This window comes from Puma concolor, chromosome B1, assembly GCF_028749965.1.
Source record: "Puma concolor isolate L17-30 chromosome B1, mPumCon1.1.hap2, whole genome shotgun sequence".
In the NCBI taxonomy this organism is placed as follows: Eukaryota; Metazoa; Chordata; class Mammalia; order Carnivora; family Felidae; genus Puma; species Puma concolor.
Genome location: NC_141670.1, coordinates 101,144,073 through 101,169,327, shown reverse-complemented (window position 1 = coordinate 101,169,327; position 25,255 = coordinate 101,144,073). Strand labels below are relative to the sequence as shown.

General features: G+C 33.9%; 2 long non-coding RNA genes across 2 annotated transcripts in view; one reads left to right on the top strand and one right to left on the bottom strand.

Annotated features, from left to right (window-relative positions):
- The window catches only part of LOC147581775 (uncharacterized), a 150,668-nt gene that overhangs the window by 111,084 nt on the left and 14,329 nt on the right, over positions 1 to 25,255 (bottom strand). The window contains exon 2 of the long non-coding RNA XR_015250238.1: positions 24,180 to 24,264. This is a non-coding gene — a long non-coding RNA (uncharacterized LOC147581775). The remainder of the gene's footprint in view (positions 1 to 24,179; positions 24,265 to 25,255) is intronic.
- On the top strand, positions 1,573 to 24,821 carry LOC147581776 (uncharacterized). Its single transcript, XR_015250239.1, has 3 exons — positions 1,573 to 1,656; positions 13,384 to 13,491; positions 24,726 to 24,821. It is a non-coding gene; the product is annotated as an uncharacterized LOC147581776 (long non-coding RNA).

Genomic DNA, 25,255 nt, shown 5'->3' with positions numbered 1-25,255 from the left:
CCAGGAAGTCTTTCCTGATTACCAAATTCTGGATTCAGTGCCCTTCTGAAGTGCTCCTCTTCATCTTTCATAAATGAATTTATGTATTTCTATTGTCTTATCACTTGTCTCTTTCCCATGTTGAGCTGCTTGTTCTATGAAGATAGAGATTGTGCTAATCTTATTCACTGCTATGTTTCCACCCATTAACCAAGTAATAACACATACTTAGATTTTGTTTAAACATATTGTGCTTTGTAAAATTTGGAATAAATTCTAAATAGGGACTCAATAATTCTGAAGTCCAGTGGTTTTGATTCACTCAATCATTCATTCTTCATATAAATATGTATTGTGTCCTGTCATGTAACAAGAAGTGTGTGTTTTCTAATTTTTATTTTCTTAGAGAGTGCACGCATGCACTTGTGGGTGGAGAAAGGGCAGAGAGAGAAAGAGAGAGAGAGGAAGAATCTTAAGCAGTTTCCACACTCAGCACAGAGCCCAACATGGAGCTCAGTCTCAAAACCGTGAGATCATGACCTGAGCTGAAATGAAGAGTTGGACACTCAACCGACTGAGACACCTAGGCACCCCAAGAGGTCTGTTTAATATTGGCATTCATGGGTTGTGCATTATGAATGCACTAATAGAGACAGATACGAAACTAATAGAGACAGATACGAAACTAATAGAGACAGATACGAAATGCTGGAAGTGTTCTAAATAAATAATCAGTAGCTGTACTTGAGGAACTCAAGGATAACTCTCCAGAGTAAGTAGGATTTTTAGATCATGAGGGCAAAAATTTTCCTATCTTCTTCATCACAGAATCCCCAGTAAATAGAATAATGTTTATCTTATAATCTTTGTTAAATAAAAGAATAATCCATTCAAGAGTAAGAGAGAAAGTGGGATGATTGGCACATTAAAACATAAATTTCTTTATAAATATAAATCTCTGAAAAATTTAGGTTAAAATGTATTTAAGTTAATTATATGGATATTTGAGGCAGAGATATGTCTTCAGATTGAGATACCTGGATAATTCTCTAGCCCACCTATGACACAACCAGCTTTTCTTGCCTGATTCCAGATTATGGATCTGATATGTTAATAAAAAAATAATGATCATAGTTATGCCTAATAATATTGATGTTGTTTTCCGTATTTGATTTGGAATCTCTAATAAGAAAAACATTTGTAAGGTCCTATTGATCAAAACATTCCTTGTGTTAATTACTGCCATAAAAGAATTATTAGGTTAACATAAATAGTGTTAAGGGTCAAGTTGAGGTATTATAAGCAGTGAGTCTTAGAAGATTGGTTTGTAAAAAGAAAACTAGAGTAAAGAGCATCCAGGGCAACTGAACACACATGTATGCTCACTTTTCTGCACACAAATACATCCAGATTTATGTTTCAGGACATAGAATTTAATAGGCAATACTTATTTTCAACGGTACAAACTCATACCACTTGGGTGAAGCACAGGGTCTAAATGACTTCTCCATGGTTATGTATTTAGTGAGTGGCAGAGATATTTTACTTTTAGATTTTGAGTTCTACATTATTTTTAATACAATCTGCATTCCCCAGGTTCCTGAGGAACTCACTGTGTATACCTTCCTTGTATATTCAAGGTGGAGAGCACTCAACTGTATTTCAAGTTGCAATCTGGTGAGTTTTTCTATACCTCTGTATTGAGATCCAACCTCTCTAGTGCTGAAGGAGAGAAAGAGTTCTCAGCTCCAAGGTAAGCTTAAAAAGTTCAGGAATTAGGGTTCTTGGTCAGTGAACAGTAGGATGGAAAGGCAAAACAGTTGGGTATAGGGATTGGCAAAAATTCAAGACCTTTTGCATTTTTTTCCTTCCCTAGTCCCTACTCCAAACTGCCCCACTGTTAATACGTTTTAAAGCTGTTTAAGCAGTCATTAAATCTTGCTGGGAGATTTCTGGGTACTCTAAATTTACAAATAAAAGTTCAGAACTGGGAGCCATTGAATACTTTCTGGCACAACAATTCATTGCTTTTTGTCCTGAGCATAAGCTTGGCTCAGGGAGAGAAGATGGGAGGCTCTCTTCCCTCCATGCTTGAGAATTCATATTCCCTGATGTGAAGAGAGAAAAGAGTAATATATGAGGGAGAGAGTGTAATAGCACATTCTTTTATTAAATATAAGTTAGAGTTAGGGGATATAATGTGTGGGGTTTGTTTCAGTGTTTTGAAGTGGGCCCTGAATAAGTACAGTTTTATTCTAATGATACACATATGTTTGTACTTGGTATATTGAAAATATTATTTAGAACGTTTGGTTCAAGGGACTGAGGTCCTCAGGAAGACAGCAAGAAGTCCAAATGGACATTGGATAATTACAGTAGGTGCTTTGTTGAATGAGTCTTTATTTACACAAGTTTCATGAGATAGTTGAAAGTACACAAAGCCTTCCCAAGTGCATTTTCTCAAGATTTCTTGAGATCAAATTCCGAACAGCATTTCCTATATTAATGTCCCTTTTCAAGTTAACTTTCCAGGTGTTTCAGCTGTTTTCCAGGAAGTATAATTCATGTGGGGATGTGTGTGAACTCTTCCTTAGCTATTTTATGTTTAATATATGCTAGGGCTTATTTATTTATTATTTCCCCATTGTTTTTATTAATTTTCTAATAGTGTATTTGGGAAAATAGTGTGTCTATTTTTCTTTCTACAAGCAAATCCGGTTTGTGAGTAATTTCCAAGTCATTTTCTCATATTATTCAATAAATTATGTTTTAACATGAGACACAACATTGGAGGAGACTTCTTTCCAAAAAATAATATAATGGAAAGAAAGAGAATCTTGAGGCTCTAAAGCTTAGATTTTTAATATTTTTATTAAAAAATTTTTAATGTTTTTATTTATTTTGGAGAGAGAGAAAGAGAGAGGCAGAGCTCAAGCAGAGGAGGAGCAGAGAGAGAGGGAGCCACAGAATCCGAAGCAGGCTCCAGGCTCCATGCTGTCAGCACAGAGCCTGACATGGGGCTCAAACTCATGAACTGTGAGATCATGACCTGAGCCGAAGTTGGACACTCAATTGACTGAGCCACCCAGGCACCCCAAGATTTTTAATTTCTTATTAGTTTATCATATAATAACTACTTTTGTATTTTTAACTACTAGGCCTGTGGGAAGACATGATAATTCCTAAATATTATGAGAATATTTTCAATATTAAACTGAATATGTCAATTACTAAGCATCAAGTAATTTTTGAAAACAGAAATAAGCATGCGAATTGAGCTTTTTTTTGGGGTAGGGTATGCTATCTTAGGAACTTATTTTAAGTGCTAGGAATGTTTTTTAACTAACAATAAAAGAGTTTACAACTAAAGATAGAAAGAAACCCTGTCTGCATGCAGTGAATATTTTTGGATTCTAGGTTACAATCTCTTTTCTCAGCTATTTACATAACTGGCAAAATAGCTTAATGTAGGATTGAAATAAAAACATCAAAGTATTGTATGAAAAGCGTACTATTTGCTAGGCACTGTCAATTATACTAGCTCAATTCCTACTTCGAAATCTTTATTATGGCTTTCAAATTATTGTTTCACTGACTGCTGTTACCATTCTTTCCTTTTTATTAACTTCACATTTTCCAAGCCCACTGTCTTCTCTCCAGTGTCTTCAGTGTTATTCAATGACATCATGGTCTTTGCTCCATATTCATAATTCTTTTTATTCCTAACTCACCACCATCTTCTCCTGACCTCATCTTAAATGACTTTTGTGCCACTATTAATAAGATACTTATCATTATAAGTACACATCAACTTGATAGTAAACTGAACTACAATCCCCAAACCACATCCTAATCCTTGTTATCACTTCTGGAAAAAAGAAAATAGGAAGTCTTTACTATATGATCTTAGCAGTGGCGTGTGCTGGTAAATGTTTAACAATCAGCTCTCTGGGAAAAAAAAAAAAAAAAAAAAAAAAAACAGAAAAGAGAGGGTCTGATTTGTACTTGTTCCTGATTATCATGGTGTAAACACTTCCACTGTGGCTGATTTCGAGTTACCACCGTGATTCCCTTGAACACACAGTTGGGAAGAAATGCTTACAATCTGCTCTCTGTAGCTGGAACTGGCTGCCACACACCACTGGATCATAGATTCTTATTTCTACATTCTTCATGCCTTTTTCCCCTATTTTTCTAATTTCGAGTGTCTTAGCTATTGCTGTCCTCACTCAGTTGATCATCCTAACTTTCTTGTCTTCCGTGTTAAAGCTTATTGGCAATCCCTTCAAACACAACTCCCGAAGGGGAAGGAAAAAAAAAGAAAGAGGTTGGAGTGGGAGAGAGCCAAAGCATAAGAGACTCTTAAAAACTGAGAACAAACTGAGGGCTGATGGGGGGTGGGAGGGAGGGGAGGGTGGGTGATGGGTATTGAAGAGGGCATCTTTCGGGATGAGCACTGGGTGTTGTATGGAAACCAATTTGACAATAAATTTCATATATTAAAAAAAAAACAAAAAAACAAAAAAAACCCCCCAAAGAATCGCATGTTCCAAGCCTTTCCATTGCACTAGACACACCCATCAAAACTAAGCCAGGATCAACCAAAGTCTTTTCCTTTTTCTTTTTTATCCATTTCTCCCACTTCTTTTTCCTGAAAGTGAAAGGGCTGAGAGAAGATTGTGTATCTGTGTGTTAGGATTGTGTTTTAATGCAAATCTATAAATTCTGGGGAGTCTTTTGTGCCTTTGTTATGCCTTTTAATTATTTCAATCAGTTCCTCCAATTACGCCTCATAACAGCTCTTACAACCCTTCATCACTCATTTTAGGTCTTGCTTTAGTTCTATTATTTTAGCAAAATCCGCCTCCAAGAACAGAGAGCTCACGAATGATGTTATATATACTCCTCCCACCTTGACCTTTGTTTCTGCTCATCCCTCACTACTTCCACATCCCTCTTTTTTTCTAAAACTTAACCTTTACCTTTGCTTTTTTGAGGGAATCTCATTTTATTTTCTTTATGTGGCTCAATCCATCGTTACTCCAATTTCCCCAGACTGTTTTTCACACTCTCTTTCTATTCTTAGCCTCCACTTTGCTTGAAATCGGATGGAAACATTTCCTGCCTTGAAACTAAAACAAACAAGATCCTTTTCTCAGCATCTTCTCATAAAACCACCAAACGTTACTTCTTTCTTTTATTGCTACCCTTACCCTATAAAGAGTTTTTGTACTTTGGGTTTTTATTTTCCATATTACCCATTTTTTCCTTCCTTAATGGGAATATAACTTCTGTATGTTTGTAGGACCATAAACTTCAGAACGCTAACAGTATATCTTGTTCATAGCACTTTGCAATATGTCTAGGCAATCAATAAATATTCAGTGAATAAATACAAGCCATCACCACTCCTAAAACTGTCTCCACTTAGTGACTTCTTGCAATTGTCAAAATGATGATTGATTGATTGATTGATTACCACCTGTAAGACTTTCTGTAGCATGAAGCCCTCCTGGAAATTTTTTCTTCTCATAGCCCTTTCATTTCTTGATTTCCATGTTATAACTTTCTTTTCATTTTCTTCTTGTCCTTTAGAATACCCTTTATTTTCTTTGGTAACTTGCTCCATAAAGTTTGATGAGCTCCAGTGTCCTTTCTTTTCTCAGTTTTATTTCTTCCCAGAGTGGTTTTCTCTTGGCACATATGAAGAATATATGTGTATTAACTTATCTATACATCAATGGACAAGTCTACATTTTTAAAAATTATATTAATAAAGATAGTGTGAAATTGATATAAGGATAGACAGCTCAGTGGAACAGAACAGAGAGTACACAAATAGATTCACCTATACAAGGCTGAATAACTTTTGACAAAGGAACCAATGCAATAGAGTGGGCAATCCTTTTAAGAAATAATGTTGTATCAACTGGATAATTACATGAGAAAAAAAGCATTAGCTCTAACTTCTTCATTAGAACAGACAAGCTATTAACTCGAGATACATTTTAAATCTAAATGGAAAAGGCAAATGATTATTTATGCAAACCTTCAAAGTTCCTAAACATAAAAGAAAAAAATTAATTGGATTTCATAACAGTTAAAAACATCTGCTCATCAGAATATATAACTAAGAAAATGGGAAAGTCTACAGACTGTGAGCAAATTTCTCAATACATATATTCAACAAAGGATTCCTATAAAACAGTAGCTAAAAAACAATTAAAAATGGCTAAATGACAGATTATTTCAAAAAGTAAGTATATGAATGGCCAATAAGCACCTGAAAAAGTGCTCAACACCGTTAGTCATCAGAAATGCAAAGTAAAATCACAATGAGCTATTTCTACACACTCGGTAGAATGGCTAAAATTTGAAAGGTGAACAGTAAGCACTATTATGTTGAAGAGTATGTAAAGCAACAGAACCTCTCATCCATGGTTTTTCTGAGGGTAATAGGGTGCAACCCCATTTGGAAAATATGTTGGCGGCCACTTACAAAGTTGAACATGTTCCTACATTATTATGCAGCAATTCCATCTTAGGCATCTACACATAAAGAATGACAAAATTTGTCTCTCCCCCCAAAAAAACTTGTGTAAGAATATTCACTGAAGTTTTACTTATAATAGCAAAATATTAGAAAAAACCTGAATATCCATCCGGAGAACTGACAAATAGATTGTAGCATATTCACGCAATGGAATATTACTCAGCAATACATTAATTTAAAGAATGAGCTTCTAATGCACATGATTAAATGTCAAAAATTACACATTGAGTGAAAAAAGCCAGACCCCAAAAGTTTACATGATCCCATTTATATGAAGTTCAAAGCCAGACAAACTAATTGATGGAGATAGAAATTGAAATAGCTATTGACCTAGGAGGAAGGCGATCTTCTTGAAGAGGTAATTGGACCTTTCAAGGTGGTTAACAGTGTTCTGCATCTTGCTTGATTGGGATATTGGTAAGACAGTTGTATAAATTGTCAACACTCTTGAACTCTATTCTTAGAGCTATGTATTTTACTCTATTTAATTATACCTCAAGTAAAATTAATTAAAATATCAATATTTTCATCCCTCATCTTGCTCTCAAAATCCAAACCTTTATTACTATTGATTGAATGTCTGCACCTGCAAAGTTCTATTTCAAATGCAATGTATTAAATAGTAGAACCAAGTATTTTTTTTTTTTTTTTCCAAATTCTCAACTTTTCTTCTCTTCCTGGCTTCACTCTTTGGTTGATCGCATCGCCATAACTTCAATTAGTCACAGCTCAGAATGTTGAGCCATCTGTCTTCTTCTCACCTATTTCTTCTCTTCTCTTTCTATTCTGGGTGTCCTATGGTTTCCACTTCTAAACCATACCTTGTATCTTATCATCTGCATGGTTCTGCTGGCACCCACAATGCTATGCTGCTCTTATCTCAATTATGATCTAATCCTCTTGCTTTGAGTATCAATTCTTTCTATCTTTTATACAGTATTGGTCATTTTTCTACCATTCATATAGCCTGTGCAAACATGATATCATGTCAACACCTGTATATAGGCCCCAGTGTCTTTATTGTCTACAGTAGACTTTGCAAACTATTGACCCCAAACTGGATTTAGTCAACAAACATGTTTGGCACTTATGAATTGAACCTTAGAATTTGTGGATAACTCTTGACAAGCTGTAAGACCTCTCATAAAAATCTGAATTGCCAGCTTTTATGAACAAAATCAGAAGGTCTGACAATGCTGTGCTTCAATTCTTACAGATCACCAATTGTCTCATGCTGAGTTAGTCACTCTCCTCCTTTAGATGGGGGCATGCATTAGCTGCTCTCCATCATCCTCTTTACTCCCCCTGACAGGTTGTCCTGCACTTAATCACTGTACTTGCCTGGTGTTTGGGCTTTAGTAAGACATGACAAATAATAATCTTCACAAATTGGCCTCAGTTTTCTTTTTCGAATATATTCACATGATCCTTGAAAGTTCACAGGTTTCTGTGATTACTTTCTTCCCTTTCTGGAATTCTCATCTTTTTTTCTTTATATAACTCCATCTTTCTTCCTATATACCGGTTTCTACTCTAGCAAAACTACAACTCCTACATATTCTGCAAAGATTAGTTAAAATTTAAATTTTCTCTTATCCCTCCCTGAACATTTTTACTTTTTATGTTTTATATGTTCCTGAAATAACTTATGTCACGGAATAATTTTGGCCCACATTTCTGGTTTCTCTGCCAAACTCTGAGCACAAGGTGAAGAATCATATAATACTTATTCTTAGATCTCCAGGAACTGGCATCTGGTGTGTGCACTATGAACTAGCCTTCACAATAATCCTTGAAGTTGTGTATTACTGTCCCTATTATAGTTGTGGAAACTGAAGCTCAGGTCATGCATCTGGCCAGTAAAGGGGGTAGTGGTCTCTCTGACTTGAGTTCATGTATTTGTTCCATGAAACCAAACTGTCATTTTGAAGTCTTAATAAAAGACATTAATACAATAATTTTATTCAAGAGAATCTTAGGGACAAATTTTAATAATCATATTTATTTAAGTAAATACATTTCTATATAATGAAAATTATTTGAAAGCATGTCAGAAATAAAAACCGAAAATAAATTTGATAGAATGTGGGCCATTTCTTGTAAAGGAATTATAAATTATCAATACATTGAAATGTTTATCAATATCTTAATTACAATATAATTAAATTGCTTTTCTATTTAAAAAAAGTGTGGACAAATTTTAACTTCACCTAAAGATACCATTAATGCAGAATTGAGTGGAAATAAAGATGATAATACTATCTTCAGAATGGTAGAGAAAAAAGAAGTCAATAAAAGGTGTGTCACAAATTTCATGATGATTTGGCCATTCATTGCATTTTGCTGCAGTAGAGCAAAACAAAGCAAAAAAACAAAAACAAAAACAAAAACAAAACTATCTTATTGTGATGTTAAAAATAATTGAAGAGAAGAAAATGTACGATTGTTAAATCAGTAAATACATAGTGACTTTTATTTCAAGTTTTCCCTCTATAGTTGAAAAAGAAACAACAAAATTAGTCACATTAAATTAAAATTCATGTCAAATAAAAAAATTTTCAACAACATTTAACAGAACCTGAGAGTGTAACTTTGGACAGATTTAAAATGGCCTAGATTCTTGTAGACTCAAAGAAGATAAGATTTTTTAGATAGAAAGATGTTTAAAAAAATCCATAATTTCAGTGAAGGATGTTTTGCAATGGAATTATGAGATATATTATTAACAACTGTCTTACCAAAGAAATCTTTCTAAAAATATTAAATATCATTTGATTCAAAGTTCAAAAATTTGCAAGATTTTCTTTTTTAACCTTAAATTAGTCATGTGGTATAAAAGGTACTGCCCAGTGGATACTTTGGGTGCATTTTGTGTCAGAAGACTTCCACACTTATAAAGAAAGTCAGCCCACAGCCCAAAATATCAGATGTAGAGTATAGATTTTTAGATTTTCTATTACTGTCAAAGAAGAATTTCAGCATGATATGGAAAAATTGGTTTTTATCATGACAATTTTGCATTTTACATTTAGCTCTATGATCCATTTTTGAGTTAATTTTTGTGAAGGATGTAAAATCTGGGTCTAGGTTGATTTTTTTTTTTTTTGCATTTGTATATCCAGTGTTTCCAACACCATGTGTTTAAAAGAATCTTTTTATCCATTGCACTACCTTTTGTTCCTTTTCAAAGATAAGTTGAATATATTTATGTGAGTTTATTTCTGGGTGCTCTGTTCAGTTTCATTGATTTATTTGTCTTTCTATTTTTGCCAATATCATACTATCTTGATTGCTATAGTTTTATTTTTTTAATGTTTAGTTATTTATTTTGAGAGAGAGAGAGAGACAGCATGAGTGAGGGTGGGGCAGATAGAAAACGAGAGAGAGAATCCCAAACAGGCTCTGTACTGTCAGTGCAGAGCCCCATGCGGGGCTCAGTCACATGAACCATGAGATCATGACCTGAGCCAAAATCAAGAGTTGGATGCCTAACTGACTGAACCAGGCTGCCCCTACTTTAGGTTTATAGTAAGTCTTGAAATCAGATAGTGCCAGTTCTCTGACTTTGTTCTCCTTCAATACTGTAGTGACTATTCTGAATCTTTTGCCTCTCCATGTAAATTTTAGAATTAGTTTGTTGATATCCACAAAATAACTTGCTGGATTAAAAACTTTGGATCTGGATTGCATTGAATTTATAGATCAAGTTGGAAAGAACTGACTGACATTTGACAATATTGAGTCTTCTTATCCATGAGCATGGACTACATCTTCATTTATTTAATTATTCTTTGATTTCTTTCATCAGTGTTTTGTAGTTATTTTCATGTAGATTTTGTACATACTTTGTTAGATTTATACTTAAGTATTTCACTCTGTGTGTGTGCTAATGTAAATGGCATTGTGATTTTCATATCAAATTCCACTTGTTCATTGTGTATATAGGAAAGTGGTTGACTTTTCCATATTGTATTTTTGCAACCTTGCTGTGATTACTTATTAGTTCCTGAAGTTTTTGCTGGTTCTTTTGGATTTTCTACACAAGTGATCATGTCATCTCTGAACAAAGACAATTTTATGTCTTCCTTCCTAATCAGTGTATTTTTCATTTCCTTCTCTTGTCTTACTGATTGACCAGGACTTCCAGTATGATGTTGAAAAGGAGTGTGAGAGAGGCCATCCTTGCCTTGTTCCTAATCTTAGTGGGAAAGTTTTGTTTCTTACCATTAAGTATGATGTTAACTGTAGTTATGTGGAAGGTATTCTTCATCAAGTTGAGAAAATTTCCCTCTATTTCTAGGTTCCTACATGTTTTTATCATAAATGGGTATTGGCTTTTGTCAGATGCTTTTTCTGCATTTATTGTTATCTCCATGTGATTTTTCTTACTCAGCCTGTTGCTATAATAGATTACATTAATTGATTTCCAAATATTGAACCAGCCTTGCATATCCAGCATAAATCCCATTTGATTATGATGTATAATTATTTTTATATGATTTTGGATTTGACTTTCTAATATTTTTTCTGAGGATTTATGTTCATGAGAGATACTGGTTTGTACTTTTCTTGTGATGACTTTGATGTTGGTATTAGAGGAATGCTGGCCTCAGAAAATAGTTAGGAAGTATTCTATTTCAGTAATCTGGAAGAGATTGTAGAGAATTCATATAATTTCTTCCTCAAATATTTGACAAAATTCACCAGTGAACCTGTCTGGGCCTGGTGCTTTCTTTTTTGGAAGATTATTAACTATTAGTTAAATTTAATAGATATAGTCTTATTCAGATTATTTCTTCTCAAGGGAATTTTGAAGATTGTTTCTTTTAAGAAATCCCTTTTGTTTAGGTTATAAAATTTATGGGCATAAAGTTTCTCATAATATTCCTTTATTACCATTTTAATGTCTATGCAAAGTTTAATGATGTCCTCTATTTCATTTTTGGTAATAGTAATTTGTATCTTCTCTCTTTTTCTTAGCTTGTCCAAATACTCATTGTTTGAATCTTTTTAAATGGTTAGCTTTCGGCTTTATTGATTTTCTTTATTGCTTTCTTTTTTTAAATTCCATTGATTTCTGCTCTAATGTTTATTATTTCTTTTCTTGTAATTACTTTGGGCTTAATTTGCTTTATTTTTCTAGTTTCTTAAGGTCAAAGCTTACTCCTCCAGTGCTCTTCCTTTTTGCTATAGATCCAAATTGCTAACCTATATCATTTTCCTTCTTTCTGAAGAACTTCTTTTGATGTTTGTTACAAGGAAAGAAAGTCTTTCTACATGAGAAGTTATTTATTTCTCCTTCACCCCTGCTCTGAGTCTGATTCTGATGCTTTCTTAGTCTCCTGAAATTGTATTTTTTGTCTTTTAGTATGCTTTGTAATTTTTTGTTGAAAGCTATACATAATGTAGTAGTAGGTAAATGGAACTCTAGTAAATAGACTTTTAATGGTGTGCTGCTAAAATGTGAAGTAAGTGGGAGTGTTGTACAGTACTATGATTATGTCAGTCTTTTAGTGAGCCTGGACCCCTGTTTTGTGAATGTTGCAAACATATTCACAGGTTTCAAAGTTTAAGATACAGGCATCTTGGGATGGGGGACATCCTTCTGTCTACACCTTGAAATGCTCTTGTTTTAAAAGTAAATTAAAAATAAATAAATAAATAAAATGACAGGGGCACCTGGGTGGCTCAGTTGGTTAAGCATTCAATTTCGGCTCAGGTCCTGATCTCACAGCGTGAGTTCGAGGCCTGCATTGGGCTCTGTGCTGACAGCTCACAGCCTGGAGCCTGCTTCAGATTCTGTGTCTCCCTTTCTCTCTGTCCCTTCCCCACTCTCATTCTATCTGTCTCTCTCTCAAAAACAAATAAAACATTAAAAAAAATTAAGGGCAAATCAATCCATGCAAGAATATGATCCAGCTTTAACAATATGCATATGTAAATAATTTGGTTGTGAGAGGAGGCTACGATCAGTATTTGAAAACATGCAAGTTATTTTTGGAACGACTTGAGTATGTGAATTTATTACTTCAAATATGTATTTTATGAAATCTAAATACAACTCAATATTTCTACTGAAAATTTAGCACCCAAAAGAGATGTGGTGTAAGCATAAAATATATACTTTATTAGAAAGATTTTGTATGAAAAAAGTAAAATATTTCATTATAATGTTGTATTAATTATATTTTGAAGTTATTGGGCAAATTTGGGGCTAAATAAAATATATTATTGAAATTTATTTTATTTGTTTTATTTACTTTTTTCTTTTGAAAAATTTTAAAGTTTATTCATTTATTTTGAGAGAAAGGGAGAGAGAGAGAGATAAAGAGAGAGAAAGCAGGAGAGGGGCAGAGAGAGGGACTGAGAAAGAACCCCAGGCAGGCTCTGCACTGTCAGCACGGAGTCTGATGCAGGGCTTAAACTCAGGAACCGCGAGATCATGACCTGAGCTGAAACCAGGAGTTGGATGCTCAACCTCCTGGCCACGCAGGTGTCCCCCCCCTTTTCCTTTTTCTAGTGTGGCACTAAGAAAGCACATATGCACCTTGCGTTTTAGTTCTACTGGACAAAGCTGACATAAGACCATCATGGTACACATTTTGTTTATATTGTTACTTGACCTTCTCCATACTAATTCCATTTATTATGTAAAAGAACTGGGTGAAGCTCAGGCTGTAGTGTATGAACGTGCAGGGTGCAGCTGGCACAAATGCTATTGGCTGCTCTTAAGGAAGGAATGTTAGACACAGGACACAAAACTCATCAAGTCTACCCCGTGTGATAGCTATTGCCTGTTGGCTGCCAGAATCTATATCCAGTGTCTTTACTATTTCTTTTATATTCCATAGATTAAAAGATTGGAAAGCAAATTTGCCAGTCTCCTTCTCCATCAGAGTGTGATTGAGCTTCTGCCAATGAGACAGCAACTGCATGAGTTTTTGGAAGGCAGGAAGAAGGTAGGAGCCACCCCTTTCCTTTGTCAGTGGTTTTTGGGGAGGTTGTATTCTACATTGAATTCCCTAGTCACCAGCTTTCTGGGCAGTGGTGGCCATTAAATTGACAGCAGTTCCCTGCTATTCAATCCCTGATCTCTGGCTGGCGTCTGTGGTCCTGTGACACAGAGTGACAGCCCTCTGATCTTTCAAGCTCTTAAACAAGGTACATGCATTTAATGATCTATTAAAGAACTTTTTTAAAATGCAAGCAATTCAGTTGTGATTATCATTTTAGTTTCCTTATCACACAGGTTATTATAAATACTAAGATAATATGTATTAAATTTTTTGAAAAAATATAAGAAGTTAATAAATGCTCATGCTTTTTTTTATGTTGTGAATATGAGAAAGAAATAAATGCAGTACTCATCCTTAGGAATTAAGATGGGTGCCTGGGTAGCTCAGTCAGTTGAACATCCGACTCTTGGTTTTAGCTCAGGTCATGGTCTCATGGTTTGTGGAATCGAACCTCATGTCCGGCTCTGTGCTGAGTGTGGAGCCTGCTTGGGATTCTCTCTCTCCCTCTCTTTCTGCCCCTCCCCATTCATGCTGTCGCTCTCACTCCTAAATAAATAAACTTAAAAAGAAAGAAAAAGAAATTAAGACAACACATGAAATTCATTAGTCACTGGGAAGTATTTGTATGCAATATAGCTCATAGAAATCATATCACATTCAGTGGTAAGAAGACATTGTAATTCCTTTATGTTCAAAGGCAAATTATGTTCAAAAGACAAATTTCATCCTTCGAAAATGGATGATTCACAATTTATTTTAGTGTAAAAGTTCCTTAAAAGCCTATTGTTAGCCAGCTTACCCTCAATTAGATGTTATTAAATTTTTAAAAATGCAATTTACTGTATGCTGGTACAAGTTTTCATAATATTGATTCTGACTGCCAGAACTGCAAGGAGTACAAGGAGTAAAAGATCTTATTTACTTACTCAATATGTACCTGGAAGCTTCTAAAGTGTTTTTGAAGAAGAAATGACATTATTAGAAATGCCATCATATGGAGCAGCTATTGAAGTGTAGAGACTGGAACATTTAAGAGCAAACAACAGACAATTGCAGAGGTTCAAACAAATTGTCTCAAGTATTTAAACAAATATGGAGAAATGTGAATGAAAAGGAATCACTGGTGAGTGAAATTTGCAATAAAAAAATTAACAGAAATTGGGGCTTACTAAACTTGAACCACTGGGGAAGGACCATGGTGAGTTTGAATTTCCAGGGTTCATATTTGTTCAGATGACTTTAGTTAGTAGGAGAGGGAAGAACAAGAATTTTACAATTTTAAGAGTGGCAGATGAATTAGGTTTATAAGATTCTTAAGAGAATATGCATATAGAGATTCTTGGCAAGAGCTGAGAGAGAACACATAGAACAGAGAAGAATTGATCCTGAGGATCTTAGGTGGTTCTCAAGAGTAAGCTATTTCTCAAGAAAAAAGAAATAAGGGAATATGAGCAAAGACACAATTTTAGTGTCTTATTCGCATTTTGGAATCCAGGTAAAGAAAAGAACTTGAAAAGGAGGTGAAGAGAGAGGCACTATATAAAGATGAGAAAATAAGATCAGTTATTAAATCTTAAAAGCAGAGGAGATAAAATAAGTGTTCAATAAAGTGAGATCCTACAGAGAAATGAAGAAACGGGACTCCAGAAACGCTAATCAGTTTGGCAATAAAATGGTGAATTTCTTTTGAATTATGAGAGTAGAAACCTAAATCTAAGGATAAAAGCAAACGTCAGTGGTGACTAGAGGCACTACATCCAGACATTTCTTATTTTAGCATTTTCAATAAATTATACATTATAACTTTATGGATACTGACAATATTATGCATTACACATCTGGATATCATAATTACATATGTCTCATTAAGGTATATTTTTTATTTGTTCACAAATTGCCTGCTAACAGTCACAATGTTAAAATTTTTGTGCTTCTTCAAACTTTAACTATAGTCAGGCCTTCATAAAAAGGAAAAAAGAAAAATTTGGTTACTTTTTTGAAATGCCATGTGAGCCCATATTTGATTTCTGAATTCTAAGATAATGTGTCAACACTAACAGTTTTCTTTTTTTTTAAGTTTATTTATTTGCTTTTAAGAGAGAGAGAGAGAGAGAGCACAAGCAAGGAGTGGCAGAGAGAGAGAGAGAGAGGGAGACAGAGAATCTAAAGCAGGCTCCAGGCTCTGAGCTATCAGCACAGAGCCTGACGTGGGGCTTGAACTCACAAACTGTGAGATCATGACCTGAGCTGAAGTCAGATGCTTAATTTATTGAGCCACCCAGGTGCCCCAACACTAACAATTTCTAAGCTGATTTAAATTGTAATATTGTCCTTAAAATAAATAAATAAATAAATAAATAAATAAATAAATAAATAAATAAATAAGGCTATACAGCTCTATAGCATCCAGAAAGTAGTCATAGGAAAAAAAAAAAAAAAAGTCCAATATATCCTAATGCTTCTACCTGAAGGAGAGTTATTTGTTTGATGTGGGGTTTTGGAAGGAGGGGATAAAAAATAAAAAGCAGTAACATAAGACTAATAGAACTTATTTATTTACCATTGCATTTGCTAGGGACACAGCTTCATAGTTTAAGTCATGCCATCTTGTCATATTATGTTCATTTCTACCTGAGCCTTAGGCAAAGCTACCAAATACAGGAGGCTCATATATCACTATTTAAATATATCTCTTTGAGATAGGAGCAAGAAACAAAGACTGCAATGATACCTTTCTCAATTTTCAGACAAAATATTGAGATTACTTTTTTTGTTTGAAAATTTTTATTTTGTCTGAAAATATCTGGTCAAGGTTATTTTTCTTAAAAATGGAAATGATAAGCAAACATTTCCATATATTTTCATTTATATAACTCATCAATATACTTACTCTTGATATAGTTACATGACATTTCAAAAACATGATTTCATGAGATGTAAATAATTAAAATAAATATTAAATATTATATAAACTGAGCTTATCATATTTCTTAAATTAGGCATCTACATTGTTGTATTTGAAGGCAGCTACAGAACATTTGAATGATCATTAAGATATAGAACGTACTGGGGCGCCTGGGTGAGCGCAGTCCGACTTCAGCCAGGTCACGATATACCATACAATTTCACTTATACATGCAATTAAAAAAAAGAAGTTTATGGATACAGAGAACAGATTGGTGGTTGCCAGAGGTGTTGGTAGTGGGAGCGGGCAAAATGAGTGAAGGAGAACAAAATGTACAAACTTCCAGTTATTAAGGAACTCATGAGGATGTAATATATGGCTGTTGCATATTTAAAAGTTTCTAGAAAACTAGATCTTAAATTTCCTCATCATACACAAAAATGTTATTATGTTTGGTGACATATGTCAACTAGACACTGTGGTGATCATTTTGCAATATATAGAAATATTGAATCATGTCGTGTAACTCAAACTAACACAATATTATATGTCAATTAAAAATAAAATTCAAAGATGGGAAAGCAAAGAAATTATAAAGATGATGACAGAAATCAGTAAAATAGAAAATAGATATTCAAAAAAGAAAATCAATAGAGCCAAAAGATGATCCTGGAAAGAACAATAAAATTGATTAAGCTGTAAGTAAGACTGATCAAAGTATAAGCCGAGAACAAAAGGTTACCAATATCAAGAAGGCAGATTCTACAGATAACTAAAATATAACAAGAAAAATATTATGAACAACTTTATGTGATTAAATTTAATTTAGATAAAATTGACACTTTTTTTTCAAAAAATACAATTTACCAATGTTGGTTGAACGATAAATAGAAAATATGAATATTATTCTTTCTGCTAAAGTAATCAAACCATTTTTATACCTTCCCACAATGAAAAACCCATGGTTTTGTATGGTTTTTGCCTGTGAAATCTTCCACAATTTTATGGGTGAATATAGACAAATTTTGAAAAATCTCCTCTATATAAGAAAAAGAGACAACCCTCCCTAACTATTTTAAGGGACTAGTTTAGCTCAATTCTAAAACTTGTGAAGAATCTTAAAAGAAAGGAATGACAGATCAGTCTCTGTCGATTAGAAAGGAACTTCCTTAATATCTACCAAAAACTTATAGCAAGCATTCTACTCAATGAGAAATATTGAAAATGTTCACCCTGAATTTGGAAAAATAAAAAGACAATTCACAATTGACTACTCTCACGATTTCCATTCATCATTATTTTGGAGATGCTGGCTATAACCGTAAGGCAAGTATAAGAAATGAACCATATAGATTAGAAAGAAAGAAATTGTCATTATCTGAAGGCAATCTTATTATGAACCTAGAAAATCTAGGGGAGGCTAGTAGAATTAACTAATAGAATTAATAAGAAAATTTAACTTTTTGTCTTATGTACAAGTCAAAATATAATATCTAATTGTTTTTTATGTACCATCAAAAATAAAAAAGGAAACAAAAATAAAAAACATAATTTACATAGAATAAAAATATCAAATAACCTGGGAATAAATATATCTCTAGATGCACAAGACTGCTACACTCAAATCTATGAAACATTATTAAAGGGCATGTTTTAAATGTATATAAATGGAAAGATATATCATATTCATTGATTGGAAGAAAATATGGCAATTCTCCATCAAATCAATGTATATATTTTTCTAAATTCTAGTGACAATTTCAGCTTTTTATGTGGCAGACAATGAGAAAATAGTTCTAAAATTTATACAGAAACCCAAAGAACAAAGAATAACAAAGCCAATTTTGAAGAATAAATGTGGAAGATTTACCAATACCAGAGGTGATGATGGTATGGTATTCGGCCAAGGTAGAAAAACTTAGCAATGGAGTAGAACAGTTAAGGAATAGAATATACAAAAGCAACACTGAAATACTATGAGAAAAATGATAGCTTGATCTTTTTAATAAGTGGTGCTCAGTTAACTCTTCATATAATAAAGGTATTTACATCTCTACCTCACATCATTTATGAAAAAAAAATCAACCCTAGTTGATTTGAAGACTTTTTTTTAAAAAAATAATAGGTAAATCATCATATGGGAATGGTAAAGATTTCTTAAAAATAACATAATATGTGCTTATCAAAAAGAAATTGTAGATTGAATTTTATTAATTTTAGAAATTCTATTAACCAAAAGACACCCATAAGAAAGTGAAAAGGAAGGCCACAACAGAGGGTAAAATGCAATACATGTATCTAACAAAGAATTTGGATTTAGAATACTGAATAAACTCTTAAAAGAATGTGAAAAAGATAGACTCTAAAATAGAAATATAGGCCAAAGACATTTCACAAGAGGATGCCCAAATGTTGGTAAACATGAAAAGATGTTCATCATTATTTACCAAGACATGCAAATTTAAATCACACTGAGATAATACTACCTATCAAAATTGCTAGAATAACAAGATCTGAAAATACCAAGTATTTGTGAGCATGTAAGGAACCAAAACTCTACATTGTTAGTAAGAAGGTGATTTTGTATAATCTCTATGGGAAAATTGGCTGTTACAAGTATAAGATGTATATTTCCCGATAATCCAACAATTCTACTCTACTGTATATACCCTGAGGGATGAGAATACTCAGAAATAGACATGTGTTAGGATCCTTCTATTAGGATCTGTACCTAATAGCAAAAAACTACCAAAGTATCCACCAAGAGTAGAATGGGTAAATAAATTTTGGTTTATTCACACAATAAAATGCTATACAGTAAAGAAAATTAATGTTCAGAAATGCTACAATAATAAAAATGCATGTAACAGACTATGTTGGTTGAAAAAGAAATAAGGGACGCCTAGGTGGCTCAGCAGGTTAATATCTGACTTCAGCTCAGGTCATGATCTCGTAGTTCAGATCATGAACTCATGGTTTGTGGGTTTGAGCCCCGTGTTGGGCTGTGCTGACAGCTCAGAGCCTGGATCCTGCTTTGGATACCGTGTCTCCCTCTCACTCTGCCGCCCCCCGACCCGACCCCTGCTCGTGCCTCTCTCTCTCTCTCTCTCTCTCTCTCTCTGTCTTTCTCTCAAGAATAAACATTTAAAAATTTTTGAAAATTAAAATTAAAAAAAGGAAAAAGAAATAGAAAACACACATATTATTCTTTCTATTAAGGTAACTCAAATGATGTCATATTATTAAGAAAGTCAGTTCTAGGGGCGTCTGGGTGGCGCAGTCCGTTAAGCGTCCGACTTCAGCCAGGTCACGATCTCGCAGTCCGTGAGTTCGAGCCCCGCGTCGGGCTCTGGGCTGATGGCTCAGAGCCTGGAGCCTGTTTCCGATTCTGTGTCTCCCTCTCTCTCTGCCCCTCCCCCGCTCATGCTCTGTCTCTCTCTGTCCCAAAAATAAATAAACGTTGAAAAAAAAAAATTAAAAAAAAAAAAGTCAGTTCTAAATGGATCGCAAATATAATTGTAACAGAAAAAAATTAAGCCCTTTGGAAAATAACTTATCCTACTCTTAACCTTTGGATAAGAAAGGATTTCTTGGAAAGAAATTATAAATGTGAACAATAAAGAAACTTTTAAATTATTAACTACATGCAGTATAATTAAGATACATTAAATATATATATATATATATATATATATATATATATATATATTATCAAACGACAGCATAAAGAGAGTGAAAAGACAAGTTACACCTGGGAGAATAAATCTGCAATACATTCAGTTGACAAAATGTTTTATATTCAAAATAAAGAACTCACTATAAATAAGAAATAGAAAAATTAATAATGAAATTCACAGAAGACATCAATGTCTTCCTCAGAACAGGATATGCAAAATGTGTAGGAACATGAAGAGATGCCAAACTACATTAGATATTGGGTAACTACAAAGTAAAACCAAAATAAGGTATCACTTCATGTAGAACTGATTGGGACAAATTTTAAAGTTGGACAAAACCAAGTATCAGCAAGGACATGGATTAACATGAACTACCCATGGGGATCTACATTTTACCACCACTTTGGAAACAGTATCACATTACCTAGTAAAGTTGAATATGTACTTACCATATGGTCCCAGGATTCCATTCCTTTACATATTCTTGAAACACTAACAATAGATCTTTACAGCATTATTATAACATTATAGACATAGTAGCATGGTTTATGATGACAAAAACCAATCCATTTAACCTTTGAATACTAGTAGGGATAAATACATTTTGGAATACCCATATACTAGAATTATCATACCTCAATGAAAAAAATGTAAAACTCTAAGTTATATGGACCAATATGGATGAATCTCAAAAATAGGACTGAGAGAAAAGAGCTGCAAAATAATTCCTATTATTCTTCTTTTTAAAATTCAAAAATGACAGAACTTAACAATATATTATTTACAGATGCATACATATTTGATAAAATTATTTTTTAAAGTAGGTAAATGACACATATCAAAAAACTGCCTTAACAATTCCGAAAAAAAATAGCTAGATATTTTTACTTAAGTGTATACAATACACAGAGACATATTTCAGATATGTAAGGACCCCAAAATATAGTCCCCATGCACTCCTTTTTAATGAGTGATTAAAAGAAGTAGTAATGTAAACTAAGAGAAAGATAACCCAGGAGAATGGCGAAGAGAAAGAAGCTTTAGGGTGACCAGCAATCAGGTAGATTTCTAAAATATCCAGGGTAGTTTTTAGCTTAGGGACGAAGAACAAGCTCCAAGAAAATAAGAGACTTAGTAAATAGGTAATTTGAGAAGTGATTTGTTGATGATTATTGTTGGTGATTTGGTGGTGATTCCATACGGAGACATTAGAAATAAGAGAAAGGATGGCAGAAGGGAGAAGAAAGGGGGAGAGAGACAAGAGAAAAAGAAGGAACTGTTGACTTAAGGAAAACAAGTTTGTACAATTAAAAGTACAGTTCTTGGTGCTATAGTGAACAGTAGCATACAGTTATGATGATGTAAACACTGTTTAATTCAATAAATCAGTAGTTACATACTTATGTTGAGAGGGTGGGAAGAGACAGGTTGAAGAAAGAGGTCTGTCTCCATCTCGCTTCACAGAAGTCCATAGATAAAAATGCTAAATTGCTAATCACTAATAACAATGTAAGCATATTTTAGTTAGAAATGTGGAAATAATTACCAAGAAACAAAATTCTTGCCTCTGGAGAAGTTGTCTGAGTGATCAGACGACATATGGTTAGTGACCGCACTCTTTAATATAAGACTTTGATACATTAGAAAACAACTTTGCGTACCAACTTTTGATACTTAAAAAAAAAAAAAAATAGCTAAAACAATGAATGAAAATTGCCCCAATTATAAATTTTCAAGTTTCTACTTTTATTCTGCAAAATCTCACTAATGTTGATTGATCTGTTTGGTAAACAAGTAGTGTCTATCCTTGAGAATTTACACGACACACATACAAGGGAATGATTTTCTTAAGAAACTTACTTTGCAATGGGCAAGAAATTTAGAAAGCACTCTACCATCCAAGGTTAAATACTCCATACAGATGAAGTCAGTGGATGGTAGAACTCCAAAGGTCCTTCTGAATGAGAAATCTAAGCAAACGGTTAGTCTCTGCCAGAAAATAGCTGCTTTCTCTGAGATTCTTCTTCCACCCTGGGTTCCTTTGCTAGAGTACTTCCTTTCCATACAATTTTCCATACAATTTTGGTAGCTTGATGGGCTAAACACCCTAAAGAGTTATATCTACTATTGTTTATGTTTTGTTGACATGGTTACAGAAACAGCAACTATGGCAGGCAATTAAACTGACTTCATGGTGTGCCTTTGCTACAAGACTAAAGTCCTAATTTTCCAGTTGTACTTGGATCTGAAATTTGGCTCCATACGAGTGCAGTCTGTTCCAGGACAGAGTGAAGCCAAGTTTACATTGTGTATTAAATGCTCCAATGGTTGACACTTTTTTCAAACATGACATATACTTTATGGACTGGAATATAATAGTATGGTAGTAAAACCATAGAATTTATTTAAAAGCTTTTTTTTTCTTTTTGTCTTCTTTTATTCCAAACCCTTTCCTCTAATGTTAGATTTCCCTTAGTGTTTCTACTGCTATCTTTTATTTGATAAAGTAAATATATCTTAAACTTTGGAGACAAAAGACCAAAAATAAGAGCTAATCAATCTCTAAAAATTCTTTCCATTCATTTTGTTTACTCTCCTTTTAAGTTTTTCACTATGAGTCTCTGCAACTTTCAAATCAGAGTTTCGTTGACCTTGTATAAAGAACTACTGTTCGTTAACCACAGAAGCTTTAGATATAAGGCAGAAAGCTCTGAAGTTGACATAAGGAGCTAGATCTCCTACAGAGATGTGATTGCCATTTCTTACTCCAAGAATTACACACTAATTCCAGTCTTGTCTTAGAGGTAACTGCTTTCCTAACTTCCAAAGGGAAAAGTTGGTGAAACTACTAGGAACTAAAATCTAATCTTGAGGCATATTATGAGATTAGAGTCCAAATAGACAAATTTAGCAAATCTCTTATATTCAAATTCAATTTGAATTTATAAATGAAAACAAGGGACCCCAAGTTATTTGAAACAGTTTATAGATATTTATCACTATCATGATTGGTGACCTTGGAACTTCAATTGAAATTAAATCTGTACTTATGGCTGCTAAGTTATCTGGTGTTTTCAGAAAGAAAATAATACTAAATTCAATTTTTAAGAAAAGAAGAAAACCGAAATGCAAAACAGAAAAAAAAAAAATTCTCAGTTTGATTGTTTTAGACTTAGGATATCAAGTTTACCAGTATATCAAGTAATATTGTGTTGAGAGGAATGGAGTGATGAGTTTTCTTGTTTTAAATTCTTTTTAACATTTATTTATTTTTGAGAGAGAGAGAGAGAGAGAGAGACTGAGAGAATGAGCCATGAGCAGGAAGGGGCAGAGAGAGAGGGAGACACAGAATCCGAAGCAGGCTCCAGGCTTTGAGCTGTCAGCACAGAGCCCAACGTGGGGCTCAAACCCACGAACTGTGAGATCATGACCTGAGCTGAAGTCATAAGCTTAACCAACTTAGCCATCCAGGCACCCCAAGGAGTGATGAGTTTTCTGAAATATTTGCTTAGACACACCAGGTTTTACCTGATACTTTTGGGGGGAATGTCAGTACTCATGAATGACAAGCAGTTGTGTGCTTGTGTATCACACTCAATATTAGAATCCGATTCAGAATGAACAGTGCTTCAGAGATGATCGAAATGGCCACAACAGTCCTAAGTTGAACACTCTCTGTAAAATGAGGGGCTGGGGAATAGTGCCACTGGGAAGAGGTGAGGGAGCCCCCGTCACCACTACACTTTCTCATTAGTTCAATAAGCTCTGGTTAAACATAGGTTAATGTTTAGGTCAACATATTAACCAAACAAACTCATCATCTCAAAGAGGCATATTTCTGTTCCAGTGTTCCTTTTCACTGCAAAAGGGACCACCACCTCCAAGCTACTCAAACTTGATATCTGGAAGTAATCCTTGATTTTTCATTTTTCCTCATAGTCCATATCTAATCATTCATCAAGTTGTTCTTCATATCTCAGAAATACGTTCGGGATATTAATAATATTCCTTCTTACACCATCATTAATGAAATTCAAAGGCTTGCTTACCTCTGTGAAGGTTTTTGATCATTCACTCCGTGTCTATACTTGTCCTCTCTGATTCGTTCATTCTTGGCTCAGAAACCAGAGGAATCTTTGTGAAAATACAAATCCAACCTTGTCATTGCCATTCTTAAAATCATGAGGTAGCTTCATTTTGTCTTAAAATATCCAAAATCCCTACACAACTATCCACACTATATTTTTATACCTCCAAACTTATCTCATGTCATTTTATCTTTGATCTTTATGCTATATATCTTCTAACTTTATTTCAGATTTCAAGCATTATTTACAGAATTCATTGGGTTTTTTTGTTTTGTTTTGTTTTGTTTTGTTTTTGCAGGGAGATATATTTGTATGGGATCCTATCACTCCTTCATCCTTACCCTATTCTTATTTATCCTCTCATGTAAGACTCAGTTCTTTAAGGAAGCCTCTCATCACTAGACAAGTTTAATTCCTCATGATTTAATCTAATGACTTTGTACGCCGAACCTCTTCCTTCTTTTTTTTTATTTTTTAAATTTTTTAACGTTTATATCTTTTTCACAGAGACAGAGCATGAGCAGGGGAGGGGCAGAGAGACAGGGAGACACAGAATCTGAAGCAGAACTTCCTTCTCAATGTACTTCACACTTCACTTTCCAGGTCAGTGTCCACACTTGACTCTAAGCCCCATATCTACTGGGATATTATCTATCTTCTCTATGCTTGGCCTCCTTATTTGTGCTATAAATCCTGAAACATAGTAGAAATTTGATAAGTATTATTTAATCAAGTAGAATGAAGTATATAAAAATGATTTTTAAAAATGTGTAGCAGCTTCCTTTAAAATGCTCAAGACTAGAGATTTCAAAGCATTCTATCCATACTGTCATAATCCACATTTTACTTCTGTTTTGCATATTAGGATTGTCTGTGAGTATATGCATGTTGGGTGTTTGTGTGTAGGTCTGTGGTAGAGGGTGGAAAGTGTGGAGGGCGAAAAGAAACAAGGTATTATTGGCAAAGTCCAATTAATACGTATTTTGGCCAGTAGTATGGAAAGCACTATGGGAGATAATTTGTCTTTCTTTTATCAA